At 38.2% G+C, this 25,129-nt stretch overlaps 1 protein-coding gene across 7 annotated transcripts in view; it reads right to left on the reverse strand.

Annotated features, from left to right (window-relative positions):
- CLOCK (clock circadian regulator) overlaps nt 1-24,841 on the reverse strand; it is a 65,660-nt gene extending 40,819 nt beyond the window's left edge. For 4 of the 7 annotated variants that reach the window (XM_065836503.2, XM_071807531.1, XM_065836498.2 and 1 more), the window contains exons 1-4: nt 24,691-24,841; nt 13,678-13,779; nt 10,260-10,347; nt 4,292-4,350 (exon numbers count right to left, since the gene is read on the reverse strand). The gene's annotated coding sequence lies outside the window, so the exon portion shown is untranslated. Of the gene's footprint in view, nt 1-4,291; nt 4,351-10,259; nt 10,348-13,677; nt 13,780-24,123; nt 24,251-24,690 lie in introns of those variants that run through there. The other 3 variants (XM_065836500.2, XM_071807530.1, XM_071807529.1) reach the window with 3 other exon arrangements.
- Between the last annotated feature and the right edge of the window lie 288 nt (nt 24,842-25,129).

A 25,129-nucleotide genomic window follows, 5' to 3' on the forward strand; every position in this document is an offset into this window, starting at 1 on the left:
AATTAACCAAACTAACTACATCTGAGGTGCTGTTTACGTGCTCCCTTCAAGCTATTAATAAAGATATCAAAAGAAAGTTATTATAATACTGATTGTCAGAGCTTGTCAGTGAACATGCTCCCTGTCTCAGAAAAGCATAAAGGACAATCAAAAAGTAGTACAAACCTAACTAAGTTTAGGATAAAAATTTGAAAGGTAGCGTTTAATGACCTGGCCACCAGAAACAATTGCTATTATCCTGTATTCTCATTTAAAGTATTTTCTCGGTCCTTTGTATTCACAGTTCCTTACTGGATATTCCCCTCAACAACAAAACCATTAAGTGTGGCAGAAATAATGCTTGTAAATCCTGTGTAACTAGTCTGTGCAAGAGTACACGATTGGCTACATGAGACATTATTTATAAAGCTTCACTCTGTTTCTTGCCACCCTTCCATGGCTTTCACTGGAGCAGAGCAGCCCTTCAGCACTGGCCACACACTGAAGCAGATTTGTGAAAAGAGGTGTTTAAAATAACCCACATATCTCACAGTTTTAAATACAATCTTTATTATGTTGTTCTTTTTAAAAAGTGTGGCTTCATGTACCTTTGAAATTGGCATAGCTGATCAACAGTGCTCCTTTACAAAGAAGAGCAGGTCAGACTTAAGCGAATGCATTGTATTTGCACATCTAAAACACAACTCAGCCCATCATCAAGCCTCACTGAAAAATACACCTACTGCCTCCTGAAGCAGTGCTGAACAAAAAAACAGTACTTCACAACATGAGTTTTAATCAAGAGAAGCTAACCTGTTAACGTTACAATTCATAGCAGAAAATCTTCACTTCTCTGTAAATCTCCATTTCCCTTAATGGAATTCTGGGCAGAAACAACCTGAAGTCAGCCAGCTCAAGCACAGATTCTAAATTAATGTCCACTGTGCTGTGGAAAAAAATGCTGTAAATTGTGTAAAATCTGGAGATTCTGCTATTTGCTCCAACAAGTGGAATCTAAACTTTGTATATTTTACAATAAACAGATAAAATCCCAGCTCCCTTCTTCCAGGTTCTTACATGAAACTGAGAGGGCAAGCAATTGACAGGGTGTTTTTCTGAGGTTCAAAGGGGAAAAATTACCACACACATGCTCAAAATTTGAATTCGCACTGAATATCATTAATTATCCCAGAAAAATATCTGCTACATACAAAATAACGATTTTCTACAGAAAAAAGTTACCAGCCAAAAAAAAAAAAAAAATTCTTCACTGGATAACTTCTCAATACCAACAGAAATTTAACGAAAAACTTTGAAATATGGTACCAAGATGCCTAGCCTGGAGTTAACAATACTTCGAAATGATTCATTCAATTACAAATGTGCATATTTATGAAACAGAACATTAGCCATTTTAAGTATTTTGTATCAGATACAGATATTAGTTTCAACAACAATTTTTCTAATATGGTTTGTCACATTTTCCTCAGAGGATAAATAATACCAAGCATACTAATAAATCTTACCAAAGAGGAAAAAGTAAATACTATTCCTAAATTGAAAAATATAGACGAAAGTTCACCAAGTAATGAGACGGATCAAAGAGTTAAAAATAGTTTTTCATGTACCCTTATAACAAAAGGGAAGAATGTCTAGATATAGAAAGTAAACCAATTTTTGAAAACTGGAGAAAATTTATTACCAAATGCAACAGACATAATTATTACACATTCAAAGCACAACACCACCAAGTAAATTTTTCTTCCATTCCATACAAAATTTCTGCTCGGTGTTGACATAAACTTCTGTATAAATTTAGAAATTAGACTTTGCAATTATTATTACTGCAACAAAAACAAACACTCATCTCTCTCCACTATCATTAGTTGGGCAGAAAAACATGAATCTACATGTTAGGTGAGCACCTCAACTGCCAGACTTTGAGTGTGCATATGCATGTTGCAAGGTGGGAAATGTGGCTAAAAAGTAGTTTTTGAAATTCCCATAAATAAATCTTTCCAAAATTCTATCCTAGACCAGAAACATCTACCTAATGAAAATGTATTAGTTTTTATATCCAAATGAACACTTACACTTTTTACATATCTCACTCTTGCACTCTAATGTTTTCAACAATTCAAGAAGCCAAGATATGGCCAAGAAGGTCTGTAAGAAGTTATGGAAGTTATTTCTGCACCCAATGGCTTTATAGTCTATTTAGGAGAAATTTTTAGGATATAGCTATGAGCCTTGAAACAGTTTTGCTTGATTTATTATCTACTTCACCTTTAAGACACAACCAACTATTTCATTTCAACAACTTATTCCTTTACAATGTCATTATCTAGCACATCCAGAACCATCCTACCACTTCTGTTACACACACATTAAAAAGGAATGCAGGGGGCAGAGGGGAAACAGCATGCCGTGCCAGACAACTCAGTGAAATTAACTCAAGTTTGTTGTTGTTGTTGTTTGTTTGTTGGTTGGTTGGGGTTTAAAAAACACACAACAACAAAAAAAAAAAAACACAACACAACAAAACAGACAAACAAAAACCCACAAAACAAGAAACAAAAACTTAATCCTAACTGATGGATGGGGTGATCACCTAGGTTGTGAGAGAAACAAACAAAGCACTTTCTCTGAATCAGTCCACAGGTGAAGAACTACCACATGCAAGATAGCAAGATATATAGACAGACCACGCAGGTGGTAACTACACGGCTACAGATACTAGGCATTTCACAGCCTAACAGTTATTTATATTTGTAAGCACTTTTACCAAACTCCTTGGTAAAGCTGAAACTTTTCATAATGTTAGCGTTTGATCACTACTTTGCCCACTCATTTCCACACCAATATTAAATTCCCTCTCTTCTGCTAGCATTAGTATCCATGATCCCACAGCCAACACAGCCTAAAACTGGTCCAGCCTAGAACTAACCCAAATATTGTTTCATTTAGCTAAATCAACTATATCTGTTATACCATATGGCTGCTCAAAAGCTATGTTGGCACAGGAGAAGGGAAACAGTGAATCACCAGGTTAGACATCTTTTGGCAACAATGCTATTTCACGCTGACCTGCACCATGTGTTAAATTACAGCCAGAAAACAAAATCAAGAAAAATTAGATTCAAATTTGTGCTCAAAGAAATGAGTGTTGTAGCTACTACTTGAGAAGTCTGCTTTGTATTTAAATGAAACATTTGTACTCTCCCATACATTGTTGCATCTCATGTGGCAACCTGTGACAAATGAAATTGCTGGACAGAAAGAAGTTTGTTTATATACAGTGATCCAGACTCATGGATCAGCTTCTGGGTATGAAAACAAATCTAGAACTCAGCCTTAAAGTCAATGGGAAACTCAAGCAAAATGTAAAACACAGGAGTATACATACCTGACACGTTGCTAAGTAGTTATCAACTTGTCTATCAAACAACATATTAATTAGCATGAACTGTGACTGTTTTAAGATGATACTCAGCACAGATACTTATACAAGAGTATTCACCTAAATGAATAATATGAAACTAAGAAAAATTAATGGAAGAATGATTTATTTCAACAGCAGCTACTTGTAACTCTCAGAATTGTACAAGTGTACCAAATGGACATAAATAAAAAAAGATGAAGACAGCTGCTAACAGCAATGACCAAGAACAAGTGACAGGTGTTTCAGAAAGCTAATATTTAACCTGAAACTTAATTATCTGTCTCATGCAGAAATGCAAACGTAAATAAAACACTTCAAAAATATTTAGCGATAGGCATCATTTTTTTTTTCCAAGTTAATTGCACAATCCTCTATTTGTACAGCTGTGGAAGTGATTCTGATGCTTAGATTTCCCAGTGCGGTTGACTCATGCACAGCTAAATTATTCTGTAAAACTTCTGTGAAGAGTAGACTGTTTGACTGCCTGAATAACACAGTAGGCAGTGCACTTCACTAGAGAGTGTCTTCATAAAGCAAGAAGTGAGACTTCACATTCCTGTTTCCATACAACGAGAGAGTAGGTACATTTTAAGCATCAACAATGAAGCGCAGTCCAAGTCAGAAATTACCAAATGAGCAGCTCCTCCTTCCCATTTCCCCCCACTCCTTTCCCCTGAAGTCCTGCACATCATCCTAGAGAAAAGAAAGTGATTAAAAAAAAAAAAAGGTAGTAGAAAAACAGAATAAAACATAAGGGAAACACTAGGGGATGCTAACTTCAGTGCATTCAAAAATGTGGCAAAATACACTTCTGTATTAGCATGCTTATGTTCATAAGAGTAACAAGATTTAACAGAAGTAAAGACTTACTTTTCTAAAATTCTGGTGTCTGCTAGTGGATCCTTCAGTTTTTTCGTCAATACAAATACCTGTTATAGGAAGGGCAAGTTTATACATTAAACAAAATTTCAATACTACAGTTACAGAATTCTAAATCCCTGCATTACACTACTCCTTAATTTCATTAAACAAAATACTAGTTACTCTTTTGTCAGAATTTTCAATATAACATCAGCAGCAGCAAATTTGCTGATGACACCAAGTTGGGGGGCAGCGTCGACCTGCTGGAAGGCAGGAGGGCTCTGCAAAGAGATCTGGATAGACTGGAAAAATGGGCTGATTCCAATGGGATGAAGTTCAACAAGGTCAAGTGCCGGGTCCTGCACTTTGGCCACAACAACCCCCTGCAGCGCTACAGGCTGGGCACAGAGTGGCTGGAGGGCAGCCAGGCAGAAAGGGACCTGGGGGTACTGATTGACAGGAAGCTCAACATGAGCCAACAGTGTGCCCAGGTGGTCAAGAAGGCCAATGGTATCCTGGCCTGTATCAAAAATAGTGTGGTCAGCAGGACAAGGGAAGTGATCCTTCCCCTGTACTCTGCATTGGTGAGGTCACACCTGGAGTATTGTGTTCAGTTCTGGGCCCCTCAGTTCAGGAAAGATATCGAGGTGCTGGAGCGGGTCCAGAGAAGAGCAACAAGACTGGTGAAGGGACTTGAGCACATGACCTATGGGGAGAGGCTGAGGGAGCTGGGGTTGTTCAGTCTGGAGAAGAGGAGGCTTAGAGGTGACCTCATCGCTCTCTATAACTACCTGAAGGGAAATTATAGCCAGGTGGGAACTGGTCTCTTCTCCCAGGCAGTTAGCAATAGGACAAGGGGACATGGGCTTAAACTCTGCCAGGGGAAGTTTAGGCTGGATATTAGGAAGAAGTTCTTTACGGAGAGAGTGATCAGGCATTGGAATGGCCTGCCCAGGGAGGTGGTGGACTCACCGTCCCTGGAGGTTTTTAAACTGAGATTGGACATGGCTCTTAGTGCCATGATCTAGTAAATGGGCTGAAGTTGGACCAAGGGTTGGACTTGATGATCTCTGAGGTCTTTTCCAACCTAGCCAATTCTGTGATTCTGTGAATCCAGGCTCAACTGGAATTACAGTGATTGCAAAACTTGAGATACAGGACAAGTCCTTCATATTACGTAGGCAAGAAATGCCTTAACGAAAAAGGGAAAAAAAAAGAGTTTTAAAAAAAAAAAAAGTTTTGCAGTTGGTACAGAGGAGAAACAGCTCAACTGTTATCTTGGCTAAAGAAACAGAAAAAGCCAAGGCAGAAAGACTTGACTTTTCTTGTCCCTGAACTATTTGCAAAACGCCTTGTAACCACTTCTGGGATAGATGTTAGGTATTCTTCCACCACCACTCTATAAGCAAGAATCAAAAGGAAATGGAACATCAGCCAGCATTTAGTCAATAATTGGACTTGCTCAGGCAGGAAAGATGATGCATCATTTTAACAAAAGGAATTGTGCTTCATAAGCTAAGCAGAAACAGCAATGCAGCACTAGAAAAAAGCATATAAACTCTAAATTTATTTTACTGTAACTATTCTGCCTATATATTCTTATATATATTGAAATAAAAAATAAAATCTTTACTTAAGTATTAAACTATTAGAGCACTGAATGCACCTTCATTTCTGAATGTTTGAAGAAAAACTACATTTTGAAGTAACACTAACATTTAGCCACCTATTTTTTAGCATTCTGTGTTTCTAAAACTATCAATTTCTGTAGGTATCTAATGTGCTCTAATTCTTTCTTCATTCTCCTGAGCAGCAACAGCGTGCATTCCTCCTTTGTGGCTTGCTACTGACACGAACAGAAGCTTTCAGAGCTTGTGCTGACTAAGCAAGCCCAGAAAACCTACTGAATTCACCTTCTGAGGGTCATCAGAGAAACAGCTAAAGACCACTAACAAATTCCTTCTTCCCCTAGATCAGTGTGATCTTCAAAATGTTGGGCCTCGTCAATTTACTTGTAAATTTAGTAGACTCATTATGATTACAATATTCCTCTTCAAGCATTTGGAATTTTTTTTTAATGAAGGCTTTTGGGACCTTGTAGACTAATTCACCACTTACAGAAAAATTTCTGTCAATTATTTCCCATTCCCCCAGCTGTTTCAAAAGTATTTTAAGATCATAATACTGATTGAAAGACAAAACATAATATAACTGAGGAATTTCTAAGCCAATCTTTTTTAAGCATTGCTGCTACCATATTTAAGAATTTTTAAGATTAGGTATGGGGAAAAAGAAGGTCACAGATTCAGCTCCTTTTCTATTTTTGGAAATTCAGATTCTGTCCTGGTATTTCCTTATAAACTTTTAAAAGTTTCAAATGAAATCTCAAAGTTATTTGAGGAACTATTAGTCCCTTTTACCACCTACAATACTCAAAACGTAATCATATCAGGTGCTTAGGGCCATACTACATTTGCATGACTTCAAACTCTTTTCCTCAGCTTTTTTCTTTTTCTCTTTTACCACTTCTTAAGCTTTTCTTTCACAGAATGATCAGATCACACTATTTCTATCTACCAAACCCCATGTTGCGCTATGCTTACTCCATGCCCCTCAAAACCTTCTCTGCACTCTCAGGTTCTTAACACCTCCCAAATTAGTATCACCGTATTTTATTTGCAAACATTTAGAACCTTCCTTTCCAGGTCATTACTGAAGATGCTAAAATTAGCACTGCTTAAAAGACTGCCATCTCAACTAGCAAGTAGGACCTAGTTAAAAATAAAGTTGCACTAGATGTATTTTTTTACACAATATTTTAAATCAGAGCAAATGTGGTAATCCACCCCACATGGGCTCTTTTCCCACTTCATTAATAGAACCTGACTTGGATCATCCAGCACTTAAGCCCTGAAAAGAAACATTAAGAAAATATTTATAAAAGCATTCTAGTCAATTCAATTTTCAATTAAAATAACAGTTAACAAAAAATAGAACTACAACCAGGTTTTACGTTAAATGGCGATTTTCTTGTGTTCAGAACATTGTGAATATGGTTTCAATGACCCAGGATCTTGCTAGTAGCCTATTTAGCACTTATATCGAGGAATGGGATTCCAAGAGCTACCAATATTCACAGGAAATCCTGAAACTAATATAAATTACATGTTAAGGCCACGTGCTAGCAGAGTAACTGAAAACAGCTGTACTGTATTTAAGCATGTACTAAGGTTTAAAACAGTTTAGTGATGTCTAACACACTAAAAAATATGCAAATAGAGTGAGAATTAAATACACTTCAACATAACAGTGCAATATTCATAAGACAAGATTACTTAAAATAATGAGGACTACTCATAACTTCTTGTCTTACAATTCTCCTGTTTGACTCTCAATATCTTTATTCATTTTAAATTGAGGCTTGCACCTGTCTCAATGAGGCCTCCTCCCAAAGCTGCTATATAAAGCAGCTGAGTACTAAATTTTGATTTTTACTTAATGCATTTGTTTTTTTGCAAGCTAAAGTGCTACATACACATACAGCACTAATAATTGCTCTTTTAGAAAGGATTACACAAACTAAATGGAGAGATGCTTAAGCCTAGGAGAATAAAACACGCAAACTTTTATAATGTGTTTATGCTAGCTACAACACGAGGGAATAGACTGAATAAAATAAGTAACACTGCAAATAACTCAGTTTAGAAAAAAATCATTGGCTTTAATTAAAAAAATAAAGTTCTCCAAAGTGCTGCTGATACTTGCACTACTACAACCTTAGATTTCTTTTCATGGTTATATGAAAGGGTTGTTGTTTTAAATGTCCTTATCAATATAAATCTTAATTGAATATTGGAAATTTTCTGGAAAAATGCTGAAAGCTAAGGCCTAGATTCTGCAAAGATCTAATAAACAAGAAATATAAGTGAGTTTATAATCATTGGCTTAGACATGCAATATATTACACTAGTAGTAAGTGTGCAAAACTCTTGGGAAGCTCTGAACTAAAAATTACACAGCGCAGATGAGGAAAACTCTTAAAACTGTTACTTCAAGATAAAATGAGTTAACACTGGCAGCTAAATATTACTTATATTTTCAAAACCTTAACACCTGCCATCTACAACCTCACATTGAGGAATTCAGTCCAGGTGAAAGAAAGAAATAATCTGTCTTTATTCATGACAGCTCAATGCACAGAAAAATCATAGTAACTGCAAAAACCTGTGAAGATCATATCTTTTTCATTTATTGTCCTGCTCCTATTTAATGACTACAATAAAACACTGGACTTTTTTTTCAGTGAGGAACAGTTCAAGCAGAACATGTGGGGTGGGAAGTATACACATTTTAGAATTCTGTATAAAAAGAACAAAATGAAAGAAATCGGGAGATGCCTATTTTTAACAATTTAAGAAAATAAGCAGGGAATAAAAACAGACTAAACAATCAAAATTTCATAAGGCAACTATGACTTAGCCATTTGATTCACTGTGACTTGTATTTATCTGTTTCCCTTGACAGTTTGTATGAACACAAGCTGACAAGAACATTCATGGCACTCTAAAAGCTGTAAATATTAGCACTGAACCTTATAACTGGATTTGCGGAATAGATACAGATCATAGATGTCCATTGCCCTCGTCTACTAACCAATAACCAAAGTGAACAATTTTGGTTATGTCTCTGTTAGCAAGTATCTGGAGCAGCAGAAATGGATCAGTTAATAAAGCAGCTGGTGCTGACACTCCTGTGCTAGCTGTTCAAGAGGGCTTGTTTTGGATTAGATTTCACTTGGTCTCCAGAAGCAAACATCACCATCACACAGGCCATTCAAAGTTTTCCAGGGATTTAATAACTGATTAAGACCTGCATGACCCTGGCAGAGACAGAAGAGCACTTGAAACCTGCAGCAAAACTTAGAAACTAGTTTTCCAGGTAAGCAATGTAGTTCAAACCCTGAGCAAGATTGTAGTAACGGGAGATAATCAAGAGATTATCTCCAAAATAGTCCAAATGATCCAAATAAAAATGGCAATGGCAAATCACAGGAATGGTATCCTACCTTTCCAAACCAGAGCAAACAAAGCAGGTGTCACCTCACAAAACAGAATACCACAATTAAGAAAAAAAAAAAAAAAAAAAAAAGGGAGATCATAGTACATGGCATCCTACTGTCTACCACAAAGTAATTTACTTCCCCTGTTTCAGAATTCAGCACTATCACTTTGGCTTCATTTCACTTTGCTTTATTTCTTCACTCCATCTTTTATGTCTTTTTTTGTCTTTTAAATATTTTATTTCTTTTCCCATTTCTCCCTTATTTCTTTCAGATTTTTTTTCTCATTTATTTATTTCATCCTATAACCTGTGTTATTAAATACAGCAAGAGAAAACTAAAGATTCTGGCACCTCTGAGCTTTCAGACAGAGCTGTCAGTGTTGTTTTTTTCCCTTGGAAATTCACAGAGTGTAGACTGACACAGGCAGTGATTTAACTTGCCCTAACTCAGACAAAATTTAAAAGGGCTAAAGATGAACATGTGTTTCCTTCAATCATTCAAATTGATCTCTAAATCCAGCACTAAGCAACTATGTGAATTAAGAAAAAGCAGATTAATGATACAAGAATATCAGTCTACTATACTGAAGTTAGCCTGGTTCTAAACATCATCTCAGAGAACAGCCACAGGAACACCATGACAGAAATGCTAAGGGAAACAATGAAGCAACTTATGTTATGGAAGAACTTAATTACAGAAACACTAGACAAAAATATATTTGGCTTATACACAGCTTTTTACCCTAGGAGCAAAGCCAGGAATATCTTGCTTAATCTTTGTCATTTGTTTACATAATAATTTAATCTTCTAGATTTTAGGTTAAATGCCAGTTTCTCTTAGTGTTCTAAGTTTAAACAGGATTTTGTCACACATGATTAACTCATTAGTTACCTAGAATAATCAAAAGAGACTCACCTAGTTTCAGTGACATTCAATATACAGCATCCAAGTAATTTTCCAGAAGAGTTTTACAAATGAAAAAATGGGCTTCACTCTGCATTTGCTAAAATTTAGATGAAAAGCAAATCAGATCTCTTTAAAGCAATTCCTAAAGAAACATTGTCTTTTAAGAAAAACAAAAAACAATCCATGAAACAACACTACACATATTGTCACATGTACATAAATTGAAAATTTGAAGTATAACGAGAAACCTTTTCATTTCAGAAGCTTCCTTCTGTGTGGACCTGGGTTTCAAAACAAAACCCAGAATTTACACGTAATTATGGTTTTAATAACAAAAATTCAGTTAGCAGAAATTTTCATCAACATTCAATACAACTTATTCCACCAAGTTTTTTTAAACCTATTAAGCAATTACAGAATTTTAATACAAATTCAGTACTACATTTTTAATCCATAAAAATCTAAGAAACAATAAATCATTCCATTTATTCCTATACGGAACACAAATTCCATCTTCCTGTGACTCATGAACATCAGACACTCCTGGGTCATTTCAACACAAAACAAAAGAAAAATTGAAAAGAAGGTTCAGTGCAGTCCTATGCTAAGCAAAAGAGAAGCGTGGGAACACTAAAATAATCCTCCACACTGTATATTCTAGTTTCAGCAAAAGAAAGTAGAACTAGCAATCTCCAACCTGTCTTGTAAATCTGTCTCCATTTGTTTCATGATTTGAATCTTTAGACAAACAAGGTGGCCAGCAACTCCACTACTTTATTTCATTAATTTAAGTCAACTCATCTGATCCAAATGTATAACTATGTTTCTGAGCAAGCTAAGAGATCCATCTCTTTTTTTCCTTTATAACTCAGGAACTAAGAGACCATTTTCAGATCATTAGTTCTCTATACCTTACTAAACAAATTTTGATTTAATGAGTTGCAATTTTTCTTCATTGTGATAGGCAGAACAGCCCAAACAATTACAACCAACATAACTAACTGCTCTACAATACTACATTTTCCATTCCTTGTGGATGGGCTCTGATGGTGCTGCTGCTACTCCTTATTCATTGCACTTCCACAGTAGGCATGTAAGAACAAACCTGAATAAGACAGTGCTTTGACTTCACTGTTGTCCTGAGTAAATGTGGTTTTGCACAAGCAGTTACATGGCCACATTTCCAGAGAAGCACAGAGGCACTACTGCAAGCACTCACACATGCACACAAGTCAGTGAGAGCAAAAAAACTTTCAATTCTCTCTTCTATTTCTACAAATCAGTGTCAAAAATATTTTCTCTCTATCTAGTTATTCGCTTTTCACGCTTCGATGCAAACATTAAGAAAAAAATGTATAAAAAGATATTTTTATATATGTAAATACAAAAGATCTGGAACTTAAGAACAGTTTTAGACTGAGGATTTTCAGCAGAAATTTTAAAAATGCCCTGAGGAAGATAAAAGGAAAATGGCCCATGAAGAGACAAGCAGTAAATAAAGCTGAAGTACGCCCTGGAAGGCATAAATTCTTAATAAAACAAAGCAATCCTTATGGTCTTAAAAGGTTACTTGAAAAGTAACATCCCAGATGCAAAGCACGTGTAAGTTTTCAGGATGCTTAAAGATAAGTCTTTTGTAACTTTTAACCACACACAATATGCATTGTTCAAAATAATCTATTTTATAATATTACTATTTGTTCTGAACACAAAAGCAGCAATAAAGAAAAAAATGAAAGAATACAGAAAAGTTGAATCAAAAATGTACAATAGTTGTGGAAATATACTACTGAAATAGCATTTGAAGGACAGCATCAACGGGGGGATGTGGAGGGACAGTACCTGACATTACACTGGAGTGGAGGAGATTAGGGCTGTTTACCTCTCACAGTCCAGCTAGAACATGGCCAGTAGCTCTGTCTGGTTATGACTAAAAGGATTTAGAATACATCTACCCCACGTGATTTGCACAGATGAAACCGATTTATTAATAGCTAAATCATTGAACTGGTACAAACCATATTTTCAGAAATCTATCGTGCCGCCTAATGTAAGAGTTTGGGATGGCACAAAAATGTCTGATACTGGAGCATAACAGTTTAAGTTTCTTCCTAAAACCTAAAGTACTTATTCTAATATATGCAGGTGCTTTATTTTTTCCAGCAGTAAGATTTCACTCCATTTTGAATCAAGAAAACAGTATGCTCCTCCCCCTCACCTCATTCTCAGACACAAGCTGACTTTTGGTAAACTTCTAGTTGAAGCAGATATATAACACAAAGAATTACTGCTCAACAATTTAAGTCTTGTTAAATTATAAACAACTACAACCAGAGTCACAGAACAGAAAGTGTTAAGCATCATTAACTACAAGCCCTGCTAATTATAACTCCATTCACTTTCCTTTGTGCACGATCAAAAATCTCCAGTGCATGATAAGCCATTAAGAATATAGGAAGATCTTCTGACAGGAAGACAAAATAATCCAGTTGCAGAAAGACTGGGACACTGTCTGAATAAATCAGTTTCCTGAGGTTTTTTTGACCCAGTCAAAAAAAAATGGAACATCTTAAAAAGTTTAACAATATCTACTTACAAAGAAAAAGCATATAAACACATACACAAAGGCTACAGGGCGGCATGGCTGCTATCCTCATCATACATGGAATCAAAACCCCTTCGTCACTCATAAAACAAACCTTAAGCAAACTTCTCTGGCTGTCGTGTGCTTCTCTTTGCATGACTATGGATGTACAAAGCAGTCAAGTAACCTTACTGCAAGGTAAGACAGGAACAAATCTTGCAAAGATGACAATCTGTACCTTCTGGCCCATCTTCAGCTGGACAGTACATAGTGTCGAAATAAGGCAGCAGGGAGATGCAACTCATTCACAAATAAGATGTGAACAGAGATATTGCTGCTTGAACGTAGATGCGTTCTTTTGCTTTCTATATATTCTTACATTAATGGCCACTAAGCCCATAAACCCTTTAAAAAGAGCATCTTTAAAAAAAAAAAAAAACAACACAACACCACACCACAAAAGCTGTAAGCTGTAAGCATGGCAATACATAAGCTCATACACTGCAACAGATCCCTGGGAGAGATATTAATTCAGTCTCCAGATACCACAGCACCACTCTAGCACAGTGCCTTGCTGGGGACAGTGCCATCATGAGGTCTCTTTTTTTTCCCCATCTAGTTTCCAAGGCAGCTCAGGTACAGCCAGTTCAATTGTTTCATTCCATGCTCCAGTGTACAGGACAAAAGCTTATTAGAAGCTTATCTGAAGTTTATTTTTGCCCCCACACAACATTATTTTCAGCGTCAAATTGAAGCAGAATGTCTACCTTGCCTAAGTTTGAAAAAGACATGCTTCTGTTTAAAGCATTACTGTGCTAGTAGCAATAAAATCTACATACTTACTTAAACTACCCAGAAATGCATTGTGGCTTGTAGAGTGGGCGGATAGCATTAGTAGTCCAAATGTGAAGTCATCTGAGCAAAAGCCTTCTTTGGCACAGTCTTCTGAAAAACAACAACAACAAAAAACACAGTTCTATAAAGATGAATCCATTCAAAACAACTTTTAGAGGTGAGCCTTTGATTTCTGCTCTCTCTATTCTCTCCTGCCATTTCAGTCACTTCCTTTCCATCCCTAAACTGTACACAATTTCATTTTCCAATTCCTCAATTCAACATAAAGTAGTAAATACACACAAAGGAGAACTTCAAAACTGCATGCCACCTTTTACACAGCTCTGGCACTGCCCAAAATCCAGATCTGAGAGACAAATCTAACAGCCTAACAGTAACATTACAGTTCTAACATACTACCTACAAAACATTAATATTACAATTATTATACTAAAATTGCTTCAGGTTATATTATGACCTTGCAGAACATCAATAACACACCAAGCAAATTTCTGGAAAGAAAGTGCATCAATACAATCTTAACTGTGTGTATGTATTTTGGTTCAAACAGGAGATGTGATCTACCTCAGAACAGCTTAAAACTCAAAGAACACATCACACAACAGCATAAGACTCAAACATCTTCCCCTCACTAATGAAAAATTAATTTCAGTAATCTGTACTGAAGCTAACTATACAACAGGTATTTCTATACACAAACACTCTACTTAAACCACAAAGAAATAGCTCCCCGTCTGTTACAGATCACAAATTCTGTATCCCTACATGCAGTGCTGTGTTTTAAATACGCAGGCACCGATTTTGTAATATAATCTCACTGCTGACAATCCTGTTGGGAAAACTACTGCTAGTTAGCACCATTGATACTTCCTGTTCAGCACTCCCATGTGGCAAAGTATATCCTTTAAGATATACATAAATATATTTCCTTCCATTGTACATAAGGATAGGCAGATTTGCTTTGACATAAGATAACAAAAAATAGAAACATCAAAACCCTTGCTGTTTACCACCTTGTCCCCCAGTACATAGAACACAGAAAGAAGCAGCTGTCAAGCTGGGGAGGAAGAATGCCAATGATTGAAGAAGGTCTACTGAACAAGTCTAATGGAATAAGAAAGGTAGATCATTATCATCTACTTATCTACTCTACAATAAAATTAAATATTCTTATGTTAGAAATCAATGTTTTGAATCAAATAACAGTATACAGGTAAGAAAAGGCAAACTATAGGGGGCAGGAAAACTGCCTAGGTGCCATTTAAAAATAATAATCTCTACAAGCTTATGAGAGATTATTTTTCCTGTCTTATGCTGGCAATACAAAGATTAACATAACTCAATGTAATCAATCACAAATCTAATTGTCCATATAAAGGTAGTACCAGTTTAACTGAAATATTTTTAAAGCAATTTCAGTTATTTTAATGAAAAAACATTTGTGATCCTTTTGACTTAAAGTGATAGTGCCTCAATTACCTTTGATATTAGAGGCTTCTACAGCCCTACCACAATTGCACTGAAAAGTCCTCCAACTTGTACAAAAACTGGATGTAATAGAAGCTAGTGACAGAGCAACACAAATGCCTGAGATAAAAATCTCAGGCACAGTTGCCTGTTGTTTTGCCACTGACTTTAAAAGTAAGTTAAATTGACAGTTAAATTTCCTAAGGGGTTAAAAAAAAAAAATCTTAGGACTAGAATTTGTGTCCTGACTTTCCTGCCAAACCAATCAAACCAGCACACTCTGAAATCCTTTTCCTGCCTCATCTTTTTTTTTTTTTAATTCATAAAAGCCAAACCCATCAACATAATTCATAAGTTTCTACATATCTTTTTCCTGTCCCATTTCCTAACACCCTGCAGTTACTCTTCATCTTGATTCAAACTACTCTTCTGATTTTATTGTGTTTTCCAGATCCTACAAAATATCACATTTTCCCACTTTTCCTTCAAACCCCTATACTATTTGGACTTATTTTTTATTGGTTTTTGCTTCTATATTCTCATTTTCCTCCTTGCTGACCTACTGTGCTCTGTTCTGAGAAATGACAACTTGTTTAATTCACCCACTATGACTCACTTATTCATTTGAATCCTCTCCCCCCTTTCTGAGGTCATTCTCCTCATTTTCTATGTCAATGAATTTCAGATCACAAGCTGTTCAAGGCTGGAACTATATCTTATTATCTATGAAGCATCATGGAAAGCTTTAGCACAGCACAAAATGTTTAACTAATGCTTCTGAGCTGAAAAAAAAAAACCAATCTGAAAGAAAAACTGAAGTACAGTATTTTAGCTACAGAAACGTTTTCAGAAAACATATTTTAAGCAAAACTGCTGAGATGGTAATCATTCGAACTACTATACTGGTTTCATCCTCAAACACACAACTGCTAGTAGTAGCTTGATTACATATAATGAATGTTGTTGCTGTGAATGGCAAGAAAAACTTTATTAAATCACATTACTACATTAAAATTGACAGCAAGGAAAGTGTGTGGAGGGAGAGTCTGCATTCCTATTCTGACAGTTCTTGGAAGCTGTGATTCATGCTGCTACTTGCTCTTCTACTCAGAGACAGAGGAAAATCTGTTTTCCTTTAGAATATTTGTCACTACCATGAAAACTCCTTGAAAATGAGCACAAGTCAAAATCTCCTATTTTGCAGTCCATTATAATATTTTTAAATGGAAGTATTTTAATAATCTAAATTGATGAATTAAAATTTGCAAATACTATAAAACTTGTGAAGACTACTACTGAAGGCTTGAAAAGTATATTGGACATTATTGAGCAGAGAATTATCTAGAAATGAAGAGCAAGCTAGTAAAGTTTTCATTTCCACCATTACTGCCTATGAGAAGTTTCTCTAAACCTTTCAACAGGAGGGACTACAGTCCTCCACTGAGACTTGATAGAATCTTACAAGTTGAACATAATGTGGTAAATTTCAGTCTGCTCTTCATCATGATTAATAGGTAATGCAAATATAGACAAGACAGGAAAGAACCAGAATTGTCATTCTAGACAGAAACCCAGCTCCTGCTTTTCAACTCATAACTCCATGTTACAAGACAGAGGAGTGGGCTTACAGGAAATCCAACGTAGGAGGTATTATCTTTTGTTCTTATGCTGAAAAATCTTACTCTTTGGCCATTAATTGACATATTACATACAGTAACTGGTATCACCAGAAATTTTTAGACAGCATCCTCTCAGCTTTATCTCTGCACTATTAAAAGCATTTATTCACCATGGCCTTTAAATGGGAAAATCTATTTCTTAAGCTCAAGTTACACTTTCTTTTCCTCTTTACTACTGAAAGTGAGATCTAAATTCTAGTCTTTTCAAAGAAATACACCAAAACCCTGAAATAATCACAGCTTACAGCTGTGCTGTTAATTTCAAAAGGATTTATTTTACATATTAAGCCAAATCAAGAGTCAGGCAACCCTGCAGTCAGTGAAACATAGTATCATATCGTCTAATTCTGATCAGGACAGTAATTCCTGGGTTAATGGTCAAAATCTCTTTTACCATCTTATTATCAAGCAAGTTCTTCTGCGAGCAGTACACCGCAATTCAGAGCGCTCTGCCCTGTATCAACACTCTCCTCCCCTCACCACCAGAAGCCAGCTTCCCCTTGCATTGTCCCTCTGACACCACGACAGTCTCAGTCCCCATCCTCTTCCAAAACAGCTCCATGTTCTGCCTGTCTCCTCAAGCCCTCTTGGCTCACAGAGACACCTCTTGTTCTCCTGTCCAACTTCAACCCTGCACGTGCTGAAGGAAAACAGGTCAGTACCAAGCTCATATTGTATTCTGTCTCTCAAGAGAGGGTAGTGACACGTTTCTCTCTGTCCAGTTTGCCTGTTTTCCAAAAACCTGTAGGAACATTATAGCCTTTGAGATTTCTATCCTTCCGACAAATATGGTGGCAATTGGTCAACAATTTAAAAAGCTGTTGGTAAATACAAAAGAGCGAGAGAAAACAAGGAGAAAGGAAAGCCTAAGCTCCATTTCCCTAAGAAATCAGGCTTTAAAAAAACAAAAACAAAAAACCAACCAAACAAACAACGACAACTCCCTACAGGTTTTAATGACAAAAATTTCCCAAGGGAAATAAGCAGATTTTGGCAAAAACTTTCCTGATTTCTCTGACTTTTCACAGCTTCACTCTTGGGTTTCAAATATACCTTTGGGGGACTAAGGACTGGGAAAGATACTCCATGTGACAAGATATGTTTTGCCCTAATATATCTTGAAGCTTTTGGATGACGGATGAAAACTCCAATAATAAAAAACCTTTGGCATTTCTCTGACAAGATCCATCTGAAAAATTACAAACTTTCTATCTTACCACACCAGCAGGAATCTACCATTTCCAAACTCACAAACACCTTTTTGCCAGCAGCTGGCAAACTGCTGGAATATTATTCTGTCAGGGTACATGCCAGTAACAGCCACAATTAAAAAGGCAAAAAACAGTCTCTGACATTACATTAAATGTGCAATGAAACAATCACCAAACACAACAAATGCTCTTAAATGTCAGAAACTAATATTTACTATATCATTAAAAGCTTTAGTCAAATGTAAAAATAGAGAATTATGTTTTATTTAAAAAAGCAGCAGCATTCTCAGAATTCAAAATATGAAATTAGTTAAATTAATACAATTTATTTTGGAGCATCCTTCTATTATGAGCCAACTTAGTATTTCATACTTTCACAATTTAATATGTAAAAATATATATTTCCTTAAGATTTCTAACACATTAGGAAATTCACACATTATCTTTCCTCCCTCCTACAAGAACCACTTGTTACAGGCCTGCCTACTCTGTGCTCACAAATACTTGCCTCAATGGTATTTAAAAGAAAGTGCTGGAACTTCCTGGCTGTCTACCAGTTCAGCAGATGAGATGCTTGTGGGATCTGAGATCATCCTTGTACAAGCAATTGAGATATACTCACAAACTTGTGGAGCTGCAAGCTAAAAACTCTTGCAGATAATGCTATTAGCAATACTATACCCTACTATAAAGCACTTAAAATTCATACATCATGCTGGATGATCAGCCCACTTCCAAGTACTCCTCCTCTTCTAAGTGTCCCACAGCAACACCACTACCACATGATAAATTTGTAATTAAGTTCTGCTGCCTGCTCTGCTTGTAATAGGCAATACTACCCTAAACTATAGTCTTCATCAAAAGAGAATATCAGCAGGAAACCAAAAGGGGACTTCATACAACAGGATTCATAGTTCAAAAGTACCAAAGCCAGTGGGAGTTCCCTCACTTAGCAAAACTTTTGAGAAAGTTAGTAGAGATGCAAACCATAAAGGTAACCAGTGAACGCAATATTATGCCTCTGTTTTCACCTGCTTCTGAAGGCCTAGGACACAGGTAAGTTTAGTGCTCATAATCTTAGGCCCTGTCCTTTATGTACATAGATAAGCTTTTCCCATCAAAACAGGAGTAATATATTCCTTTAACATGCCAGCAAGAGGAAAAAGACGTGCATGCTCTAATTTTGTCAAGTTGCACAGGGTTACAGCACAGTAACTTGGAACAGAGAAATCTGGAAGCCAATCTCTACTCTGCCAGAAGGGGATCAAACCATAATCTTTCAGCAGGCTCCACGTTGCAGTGGGGTGATGGATCAATTTATGGCTTCTCATTTCAGTGGCAATCTTCAGAACATGGAAGAAAAATTAAAAGTAAAGACTTGCTGGACAGAGCAAAACTAGCAGTGTGCATGCCTAGGGAGAAGGGCACCCAAATGAGAGAATGGAGTCCTGGTTTCCAGTTTCTAATGGCATTCAAAAATTTAAATGGAAGAAAATACAAAATAGTTTTTGGAACACAGGTCAGAACACAGGTACTCATCCCCAATTCATCCAAGAAAATAAGTGGCCTAATATTTCTCTTTGTCCCAATTAGACTTCAATCATTTTGTGCACAAGGAAAAGTGGATTTCTAGGGTTTGTGTTTTTGTTGGTTTCTTGGTGTTCTTGTTATTTTTTGAGGGGGTGGGTGGTTTGATTTTTTTTTTTAAAGATCACACCAACAAAACATCTTCTCCTCCTCCCTTTGTGTTTTTGAACAAAAGAGACAGTCACCACAGGGATTTGGTCTGAGTCCAATCCCACAGGTGTGCCCGAGGTGTGGTTTTAACATGCCTTTGGACAAGTGAATGCCTAATTTACAGATTGCCTAATTTATGAATAGTAAACTGCTTTGTTCCTCAGTAAACAGATTTAGATGCCAAGATGCTCGGTTGTGACAAGATCATGGAAGATCTGAGGGAAAACAAAACCTCAAGGTGCTTTACTAGTAAAAATCCAGAGATCTGTAAAATTTAGCCAATGCACGGCTACAATTTTAGTTGGGACTAGAAATCCAAAACCCATTTAAACCGCAGTTTTTACTTCACTATATTATTTCATAGATCTGTACACCAAAATAATATACATCAAAAACTTCCCAGTGATATCTGCAAATACCCTTTTTAATGGAATTCTAAAAGAACCTCCATAGAACAAGGGCACATTATTTCAAAAATCCACTTTGAATGGATCTGTCTTACTCCAGGAATTGTCTTATTCTATTTTAACATAAGCATAATATTCTAGCACCACTTATCTTGCGGTACCAGACTGCCATTATAGGTAAAATAATATTAGCTTCAAAACTGAAATTTTCTCATGTATTCCAAGATTATTGAACACTAATTATAAGGACAAAGTACTTAAGTAGCCACATTTGTGCCTAATTTGGCTACATTTTTATCATGAAGATAAGTAATGCCTATAGTATCTACTAAGCTTCACTCTTTAAATATAAGTCTTTACCAGCCTTGAATCTCATAGGCTGTGTCTAATTTTTAAGGATCTATATTTAATAAAATATTAATACTACTAATGATGATTTTATAATAAACTCCACAATGCTCCTCAGAACATCAGTGCACAACAACAACAAAAAAAAATTAATTGATTTTAATGACAAAATGTAACAGTTGGAAAGAATCCAGAGTGTGCAATGCTAAACTGCTGAAAGAATCTGAGAAGCCTTGTTGCTTCTACATAATACCAGATATATGACAACCGCAGAGTAACAAAACTTTTTACATATGTAATTATATATTCTGAAAGCGGCTATAATTAAGAATTTATATTATACACAAAAAGTAGGGTAAGAGAGTATTAAGACTATAAAATTAAACACTCAGGCATGAGGTATGCCCAAATTAGAGCAGCCTTTGCATTACAAAGGAATTTTGTGGCAGCAGTAGGGGCTGAGAATTCAGTCCTTCAGGGCAGCAAGTAACTGCGTTAACCACGAGTCTCCTTCCTCTTCTGTGCTTTTGCATTTCACACCTTTAACTCCTGCAACAAATTAACATGGGAACCTCCAACAAATGGTTTCAAATTATTACAGACCCCCATTAACTGAATTAAAAAAATAACCAACTGCAACTTTAAGTTGTTTTCCCCAGGTAGACCTGGGGAAAGGACCTGGGCCTGGGACTGACATCCCTTCCCAATGGATATAGACAAATTTGCTTTGCCAGAGTTATGCAGAGACACTGGAATCTTTCACTTCAGACTCTGCTACACAACTGAAGATGAGCTTCCTATACCTCTTTCTATCCTGAAAGACCACTAAATTCCAAATACTACCAATACTATTAATGATAATTCAGTATTAGTAGAAGATGGGAAAGACAGCTGAATGGTTTGGCCACTCTCTGTTTATAGTCCCACAGATATTTTTTCTTCCCCTCCAGAGATAAATCTACCTTAAAACAGCTACTGCTTTCTCAGCAGCCTGGAGACTCTCTCCTGTTCTTGTACGACCTCTCCAGTGGTGCCAGTACAGCTTTCTACAGGGTAAACCAGCTCAATTAGCACAGAAAGCTTAAAAATACTTTGTAAAATAAATAAATAGAAGGTAAAAACAGCAGGAACAAATACTACTGTCTTTGTCACACAACTATTCACTAATACCACCTATCCTCAGAAACATTTCCAGCTCTGCTTCATTATCTGGCCTTTACCATTTCTAGTGTTCACACGGAAACCAGTACTTTAAAAAGGGTGAAACACTAAAATGTGCTTTTCTTTACTTCAAAGTATTTTTCTCAAGAAAAATTAACTCATTACAGTGTAATTCAAAGGAAGGCATCTTAGCTTAATTCCTAATTATATTGTGTGTTTTGTATTAAAAACCGTATTAGGGTACTAACTTTCTATTTTAAGAGGAGAATTATCCATATTCTTCCATCTACAAAATTAGACTGAAACTGTGAGACTTCAGACAGCAAATTATACATCTCTCCTGAAGAGGTGCGTAACTAAAAAAGGAGCTGTTTTCAAATGATGAAATTACCTAGAGAAGAAAACTCTATTTTTGATTCACAACTATTTTCAATACAAGTCTATTACTTTTAGTAAAAAAAAAAATAAAAAAATCACAGCTTTTCAAGTTGAAAAAAAAATTTCACATAAAGAACATGTGGGGAGGGTGGGGGTCAATATCTCTACCTCTAATTTATACCTCGAATTTTTGCACAAATTTAGAATGGGGGCAAAAAAATAGCAAAAGCGCAAAGCTCCTGAAAGCAGGAATTGCCTTGGCAAGACCAATCTATCCATGAAGATTCAGGACTCTGATGAAATTCTATACTAACAAGACAATTAACCAACACTACAAACTGCATTTAAAGTAATTACCACTGAAGTTCTCAAATTGCTTAGTACAAAAATTAGCTAGAACAGAGTGTTTATGGGGTCCTTAGAGCATTAGTAAAGAAACTACTCTCTGCTTTTCTCAAGTCCTTTTATTTTACCTATATGCGTTAAACTTTCCTATGCAAGTACATGAAGCAGAAGAAATAAAAAACAAGACATGGCTGAATGACATCTTAAACTACTAAATTTCAACCCGGGAGTTATTTTTTCCTTTTTAGATTGTTTCTTAAGAAGGAGTAACTCTTGCCTTACCAACAAAATTCTCAGACTTTAAAATGCTAGCACCCATGTTCAACCAATAATCCCTAACCCAACCATGTAACTTCTGCTAATCTGAAAGCAGCATCTGTAACATTTTTGAGAAAGTATCTTAAATGGATATATATGAAAATCAAATTTATAAAAAAAAATGCAGTTACTTGTCCTGTCAAGTAGAATTCCTCTCTATTATAACAAATCCTGTCTAGTTTCAAACAACAGGCCCAAAACCCACAGATATTCATAGACAAAATCAATTTTATTCCTGTAAGAATGAACAGTGCAAAACAACTGCAACTGCTTACACTGAACTTCACCAGGACTACCACAATTCAGGTGTATTTCTCAAGTATTTCTTTCACTAGAGTATTTACTTAAACAATCCTCTTGCCTTCTGCCACACCTGTCACACAGATAAATGATCTATGCTAAATATAACCACATTAGAAAAAAAAAAAAAAAAAAAGGTAGTTAATTTTAACTTGGATCATTTCCCCAACCCTGTTACAGGACAGGGTTCCGTGAACCGTTGTGTTGGCACAGCTGCGGGGGGCAGCAAAGAGGTGAGTTGGGAGCAAGCAACAGACAGGCCTGTTTAAATCAACATTGCTACCAAAAGCATTGCTTGTCAAACTGTGTCATCAAAGAAACACCTTACTTTAAGGATTTAGAGGATCAGGATCTACGATCAGGCACTCTGTCTCTACATGCTACTTCATATCCAGCTAGAACTATATCTGACTTTCCTTGTGCCTCTTAGTAGGTCAACTTTAAACATGCACATAAAAACAACGGCCTTATAAACAGCCTTATAAAAATGTCACTACAAAAATGCTTGATTAGTTTACAAGCACTCTTCTGCACGAAAAACACATTTCAAACTTATAACCAGGCCTAAATTACTCGAAATTTGAAAGTGAAGCCAACGAAAAATCCAAGTCTATTTTAACAGAAACACAAAAATGAAGTACCACGGATTTCTTAATCCCTCACCGGTCCATACTTCACACACATATCCGTGGAGTATTTGACACACTGATTTTAAGGATGTGTGCAAGTCGGGAGAGGATTGGGGGCTACTGAAAAGTTCTCATGTTTAAGAGCACAGACACATTATAGAAACTATAATAAAGTTATCAGAGAATAAAAAAAATATGCCCACGAAGTGGGTAACTCAACCTTGTGCGCCGCGGCTCTAGTCCACCTGCCACAGGGAAACTTGGCACCGCAGCAGCGCCCAGCACCCTGCAACCGCCGGGAACCCGGGGCCCGGCAGAGCTGTCCCGCCGCAAGAACGGCCCGGGGGCCGCCGCGGCCCAGCCGCCTCATCACGGCCCAGCCGCCGGGCGGGCACCTACGGCCGCGGTCCCCGCGCAGTCGCCTGCCCGCCTTGTAAACATTTTCCCCACTCACCGCGTTGCGCGGAGCCGCCGCGGAAAAGCTGTCCCACGCGCGGAGCGGCGGGGACGGGAGAGCCCCTCCGGCAGCCGCCAGACGACCCGTCCCACTGAGGGGAGCAGCGGCGGCCGTCCCCCGGGGTGAGGCGCCGCCCGCGGCTCTGCCCGCCGCACCGCCGATGGGCCGGCGGCGGCTCGGTTCGACAGGGCGGCGGGGGATGCCGGGGAGTCCCGCGCCCGGCCTGCCTGCGCGCAGCCCAGGCGGTGGGGGCTGGAACGGCCGGGCGGGCGCTGGGCCAGGCGGGCAGGGCTCCAAACGTGCCCGGGAGTTGTGACAGAAGCAAAGTGGGTCACCAGGCCTAGCGGGTGCCCCACGAGCGCCCCCCGCCCCCGGCGGCGGCCGCCCCCGCCCGCGCCCGGCCCAAGGGCAGCCGCTGCCCTCCCCGCGCGCCGCGGCTGCCCTGGCGGCGGGGGACCCGCCGGCGCTGTCAAACTTTACCGGCCCCGCTCCGCGGCGTCCTCCGCCTTCCCCCAGCCGCAACCGGGGCCGGCGGAGCCGCCCGCCCCGCAGCGCCCTCCTTACCCGGCCCCGCACGGCCGTTGCCCGCCCGACCTCTCCCGGCGAAAGCCGCTCCCTGCGCGCTGCCCCGAGCCCGCCGCCGGCACAGAGCCTCCTCCAGCGGGAGCACCAGCAGCCGGGCCCGGGACTCCCCCGTCACCGCGCCTGCGCCGACGAGCCCACCGTCGGCAGCAGCGGCGCCTCGCGCCACCGCGCGTGCGCCAGGGCGCACTGCAACCCACAGCAACGGGCCCCTCGCGCGGCGACTCCGTCGCGCACGCGCAGTAGCGGCGGCGCGCGGGGAGGTGATCCCCGGCTCTCCACCCGTCTTCCTACGCGTGCGCAGCCGCCCGCCTGGGAGCCGTCCGGGCAGCGTAGGGCGGGGCGCGCGGGGCTGCACAGGCGCAGTGGGCGCCACGCCCCCCCCGAGCTGGGCTCACCTAGCCTCACCCTGCTCCGCTGG

This window comes from Patagioenas fasciata, chromosome 4, assembly GCF_037038585.1.
Source record: "Patagioenas fasciata isolate bPatFas1 chromosome 4, bPatFas1.hap1, whole genome shotgun sequence".
Classification (NCBI taxonomy): domain Eukaryota; kingdom Metazoa; phylum Chordata; class Aves; order Columbiformes; family Columbidae; genus Patagioenas; species Patagioenas fasciata.